Source organism: Orcinus orca, chromosome 17 (assembly GCF_937001465.1).
Source record: "Orcinus orca chromosome 17, mOrcOrc1.1, whole genome shotgun sequence".
Lineage (NCBI taxonomy): Eukaryota > Metazoa > Chordata > Mammalia > Artiodactyla > Delphinidae > Orcinus > Orcinus orca.
In genome coordinates, this window is record NC_064575.1 from 87,470,234 (window position 1) to 87,476,324 (window position 6,091).

The following is a 6,091-nucleotide window of genomic DNA, read 5'->3' on the forward strand; positions in this document are numbered from 1 at the left end:
CTTTTGGACATAGATTTTCAAAGCAGTTGCTTACATCCTGGACGCATAATTGTTGGACCCCAAGGGGAGACTTGATTAGTCGTGGAAAAAAGCTGCGAAACTGCCTTGCAACGTGGCTGTGCATGCACCCCCAGCTATGAGGGGGCGTTCCTGTTTCTCCTCACCCGCCAGCAGTCGGTATTGCCATAGTTTTGGAGTTTAGCCATCCTAGTAGGCGTGCTGTGGTAGCTCACGATTTTAATTTGGAAATCCCTAATAGTATATGATATTTTTGTATAATTTTTGTATGATTTTTTTTTTTTCGGTACACGGGCCTCTCACTGTTGTGGCCTCTCCCGTTGCGGAGCACAGGCTCCGGACGTGCAGGCTCAGCGGCCATGGCTCACGGGCCCAGCCGCTCCGCGGCATGTGGGATCTTCCCGGACCGGGGCACAAACCCGTGTCCCCTGCATCGGCAGGCGGACTCTCAACCACTGCGCCACCAGGGAAGCCCAATCTTTGTATGATTTTTATTATCTGTATATATTTTTTGGCCAGATGTGTGTTCAAATCCTTACCCATTTTTAAAATGGGGCTGTTTTAGAGGTCTTTGTCTATTTTAAGTCCAAATCCTTTACTGGATATGTGGTTTACAAGTATTTTTCTCCCAATTTGTGGCTTGTTTTTTTGATCTTGGAGAGGCAGCAGTGAGTAGTGGCATGAAGCGAGATCTTCATTCCCTGCCCAGGAATTGAACCTGGGTAGCCTGGATGAAAACCAGGAATCCTAGCCCCCTACCCCCACAAGCTCTTGCCCCCCGTGAAAAATGCATTTCTCATAGAGGTAAAAACTAAAAACAGATACAAAGTTTATTATTAGAGACATAGCACAACAACAAGGGAGAGCACACAGAGAAGCAGTTTGTTTAGTTAAGACAGAAGCAAGGCAGAGATGCACACCGGAGAGAAAGGGTGTGGGCGCCCCCCAATGAGGAGGAATGCAGTAAAGGGGCAGTTTTGTCATGTATACGGGGCAGTTCTTCCGGGTCTCTGTTCACCTCTGGCCAGTTATCTGGTTTCTTTTTCCACACTTGCCCTGCCCTAAGACCCTCCCCAACATGCGTGCGGAACTTTTTTCTAAGATGGATTACAGCCCAGAGGTCTATGGGACGACCTTAGCATCACCTATTATGGGGTGGTGCCCCTTCCTTTTTGACCCCCAAGGAGCCTTTCTGCACATGTGCAATGTTTCCTTTGCCCCAAGGATGGGAAATGTGTGACCTCTTGATCTTTTAACAGGGTTTAGTCCCACTCTGTTCCTCCCATAAAAATGTCCAATGTCTGGTTATTTACCCTATTTCTGTTGCTGGTTTTTATATCGAGGTGCAGATCTCGAAATATAGACAGGAGTGCGGTCATAACTATGTAGTCCTGGAGCCTGTTTGTCTCTTGCTTCAGGAAAAGTAAACAGGGGGCTGGGAATGAATGTCCAGCCTGGAGCCCATTTTTTCTCACCCCGGGAAGTGGGAACAGGAGGCCAGTTGTAAATGTGTAGGCTGGAGAGCATTTATCTCCTGCCTCGTTTTGACTTTCTGAATAAGGTCTTTCAGAGTAGAAATATTTAATTTTATGAAGTCCACCATGTTTTTATCTTCTGTGATTGGCCTTTGTATGTTAAAACTCAAAACTCATGATCTATAGCCGAAACCCAAGGTCATGTAGATTTTCTTCTATGTTTCTCTGTAATTTTGATAGCCTTGCATTTGAAATGTCTGTGAATACATTTGTGTGAATTTGGCATAAGTTTTAAGGTTCTTGTCTAGGGACTTCCCTGGTGGTCCCGTGGCTAAGACTCCGCGCTCCCAGTGCAGGGGGCCTGGGTTTCATTCCTCGTCATGGAACTAGATCCCACATGCCTCAACTAAGAGTTCGCATGTTGCAACTTAAAAAAAAAAAAAAAAAGGTCCCATGTGACACAGCTAAGACGCAGTGAAGCTAAATAAATAAATATTAAAAAAAAAAAAAGTAAAGCCTGTGTCTATAGTCATTTCATTTCTTACGGTTAAGGAGTTAATTGCTCCTTAACTATTTTGGAGAATTCATGGGTCATTTGGCTCTATTTCAATTTGAACTTCCACAGCATAACGGATGGAGCAGAACTGCCCTCCGGGGGCGGGGCCTCTGCTGAACTGGCAGGGCGCTTGGTCTGCCCTTTCCCATTGGCTGGCGGGGAACGCGAGCCCGCCTCCCTGACTCGATTGGCAAATGCGTGTTCTGCCTGCGGACCTGGCTCTGCGCGCAGCTGATGGGAGCCCGGTCTCCTCAAGCCCTACGGGGGCTTTGGTTTCTGGAACACGCAGGGCCAAGTCCATGCTGACGGCCTGGGCTTCAGGACAACCCGGGGCCGAGTCCTCGCCTACAGAAGCCGGGTCTCCTCAGGACCCACTGGGGCTTTGGGACACTGTGGGGTCCGGTTCACGCTGACAGGAGCCAGGTCTCCTCTGGACCTGCTGGGAGGTGATGCTGCTAAAGGAAAAGGTGAGGAAAAGTGGGGGAGAAGGTTCTTGTGTCTGGTTCACTGCTGAGGGTGTCTGTCCTCAGAGGACCCAAGAGAGGAAGGGCTTGATGCGGAACACTGGGTTTTTAGCCAGTTTTTGTGTGGTGTAGACAGAGTGCAGTGTTCTTTGGTGTGTGGTGTCCAGTTTTGCCAGCACCATTTATTGAGGGGACTGTTGTTTCCCCAGTGTATGTTCTTGGCTGTTGTCTTGTGAATTAACTGACCGCATAACCGTAGGTTTATTTCTTGGGTCTCTGTTCTGTTCCTCTGGTCTGCGTGCCTGTTTTTGTGTGAATTCCACACTTTTTGATGACTGTAGCTTCGTAATGTAGTGTGAAGTCAGGGAGGGAGATGCCTCCAACCAGTTCTCCTTTCTCAGACTCCCTTTGGCTATTCAGGGGCCTTTGTGTTTCCACACAAATGTTAGGAACGTTTGCTATATTTCTGTGAAGAATGCCATTGGCGTTCTGACCAGGCTTGCTTTGCATTTGAATATTGGTTTTGGTAGAATGGACATTTTAACAATGTTCTTTGCATCCATGAGCACGGGATATCTTTCCATTCATTTGTGTCCGTTCAGTTTCTTTCATCAGTGTTTTACAGTTTTCAGTGTGCTTTCACATCCTTGGTTCAATTTATTCCTAAGTATTTTTTGGATGCAATTGTAAATGGGATTGTTTTCTTAATTTCTCTTTCTGATGGCTGGCACATTATTAGTGTATAGAAAGACAAGTGACTTTTAGGGCTTCCTTGGTGGCTCGGTGGTTAAGAATGTGCCTGCCAATACAGGGAACACGGGTTCGAGCCCTGGTCCGGGAAGATCCCACATGCCATGGAGCAACTAAGCCCGTGCAGCACAACTACTGAGCCTGTGCTCTAAAGCCCGCGAGCCACAACTACTGAGGTCGTGTGCCACAACTACTGAAGCCCGCGCACCTAGAGCCCATGCTCTGCAACAAGAGAAGCCACCGCAATGAGAAGCCTGTGCACCGCAATGAAGAGAGGGCCCCGCCCGCTGCAGCTAGAGAAAGGCCGTGCACAGCAACGAAGACCCAATGCAGCCAAAGATAAATAAATAAATAAATATTTTAAAAAATTTATAAAAAAAAGAAAGAAAAGTGATTTTTATGTACTGATTTTTTACCCTGCAGCTTTACTGAATTCACTTTTTGGTTCTAACAGGTTTTTGGGTTAGGGTTAGGGTACGGGTTAGGGTATGGGTTACGGTACGGGTTAGGGTTAGGGTTAGGGTATGCTTTAGGGTTAGGGTATTAATTAAACCTCTCCCACTCTCTAGATACCACTTAGCAACTAAAGGAATATTATTTGGGTTCCAGCCATGGAGAAGACTTCAGATACTAGGATAACACAAAGAACACACACATTATAAATAAATCACATTAGGATTTTGTTTTTAACCTGTCCATTAAAACACTAGTGCTTAGGAAATCTAATGGAGGCAGAAGCAGTAAAGGGTAGTTTTATGGGAATAACATCACAGATTTTCTGTAGAATACACAGATTTTGACTGGGTAGAAAGTCAAGGAGGAATGCTTTTGTTCTGAAGATATAAACCTTCTTCTAAATTGAGCTGTTATTGGAAGTTAGGAATTTTTTGTTGCTGTTGTATTGCTTTGTGTTTTCATGATTATTCTGCTTGCATCTCCCTTGTTAAAACTTTGATTTGGGGAACAGTGCCATTACTGGAAATTAGGTTACAGAATTATTCTCAAAAACGGAAGGAAATGGTTCTCACCTAAATATTAAGAAATAATCTCTATACTTCTATACTGGTGTACTAACAGAATTATGATTCAGGGATAATAATTCTATGAAATGTAATTAAACACACAATATATATTTCTTTCTTTTACATTTCCATTGTTACTTTTTAAAAGTACAATTATAATTCAATGCTTTGTAACAAGTGAAATTTTAAAGGATTAAAGGAAAAGATAATATTTTACCACTTGCCCTCCTTTCCCACTCCCTGAAACGACCAGCACAATGTGTAGCTTTCTCATTTTATGCAGGTGTTCCTTACATGTGGAACATCATGTTTCTCACTGTAGAAAAACAGACTTAGCTCTCACACTTTTTATAGGCTACATAACAGTCCATAGAACAGAAGTACCAAGTATTTCAGACTTAGCTTTTGAGGGACACTCAGGTTACTTTCTGTTTTATTTTGTTTTTTTGCTAATTTGTTTTAACCCCAGAAAAATATTTTTTAAAATACAAAAGAAAAAATTAAGTCACGGATAAGGATTAGGGTTTAGGGTACGGGTTAGGGTTAGGATACAGGTTAGTATTAGGGTACAGGTTAGGGCTAGGTTTAGGGTTAGGGTACGGGTTAGGGTATGGCTACAGGTTAGGGTTATGGTATGGGTTAGGGTACGGGTTAGGGTTAGGGTACAGGTTAGGGTTAGGGTACGGGTTAGGGTTAGTGTATGGGTTAGTGTTAGGGTACAGGTTAGGGTTAGGGTTAGGGTACTGTTTAGGGTACAGGTTAGGTATGGCTACGGGTTAGGGTTAGGATACCAGTTAGGGTATGGGTTAGTGTTAGGGTATGGGTTAGGATTAGGGTACGGGTTAGGGTATGGGTTAGGGTTAGGGTACGGATATGATTTAGGGTACAGGTTAGGGTACGGCGATGGTTAGGGTTAGGGTACGGGTTAGGATTAGGGTACTGTTTAGGGTATGGGTTTGGGTTAGAGTTAGGGTTAGGGTACGGGTTAGGGTTAGCGTACAGTTTAGGGTATGGCTACGGTTTAGGGTTAGGGTATGGGTTAGTGTTAGGGTATGGGTTAGGATTAGGGTATGGGTTAGGGCACGGGTTAGGGTTAGGGTATGGGTTAGGATTAGGGTACGGGTTAGGTTACGGGTTAGGGTATGGGTTAGTGTATGGGTTAGGGTACAGGTTAGGGTACGGTGATGGGTTAGGGTTAGGGTATGGGTTAGGGTATGGGTTAGTGTTAGGGTATGGGTTAGGGTTAGGGTTAGGGTACAGGTTAGGATTAGGGTTTGGGTTAGGGTACAGGTTAGGGTTAGGGATAGGCTTCTTGTTAGGGTTAGGTTATAGTTTAGGGTGTGGAGCAAGGGTGTCCTGAATGGAGTGGCTTGGGGTCAGGAGGCTAGGGTTAGGGTTAGGGTACGGGTTAGGATTAGGGTACTGTTTAGGGTATGGGTTTGGGTTAGAGTTAGGGTTAGGGTACGGGTTAGGGTTAGGGTACGGGTTAGGGTATGGGTTAGGGTTAGGGTACAGGTTAGGGTTAGGGTATGGGTTAGGGTTAGTGTATGGGTTAGTGTTAGGGTACAGGTTAGGGTTAGGGTTAGGGTACGGGTTAGGGTACAGTTTAGGGTATGGCTACGGTTTAGGGTTAGGGTATGGGTTAGAGTTAGGGTATGGGTTAGGATTAGGGTATGGGTTAGGGCACGGGTTAGGGTTAGGGTACAGGTTAGGATTAGGGTTAGGGTTAGGGTATGGGTTAGTGTATGGGTTAGGGTACAGGTTAGGGTACGGTGATGGGTTAGGGTTAGGGTATGGGTTAGGGTA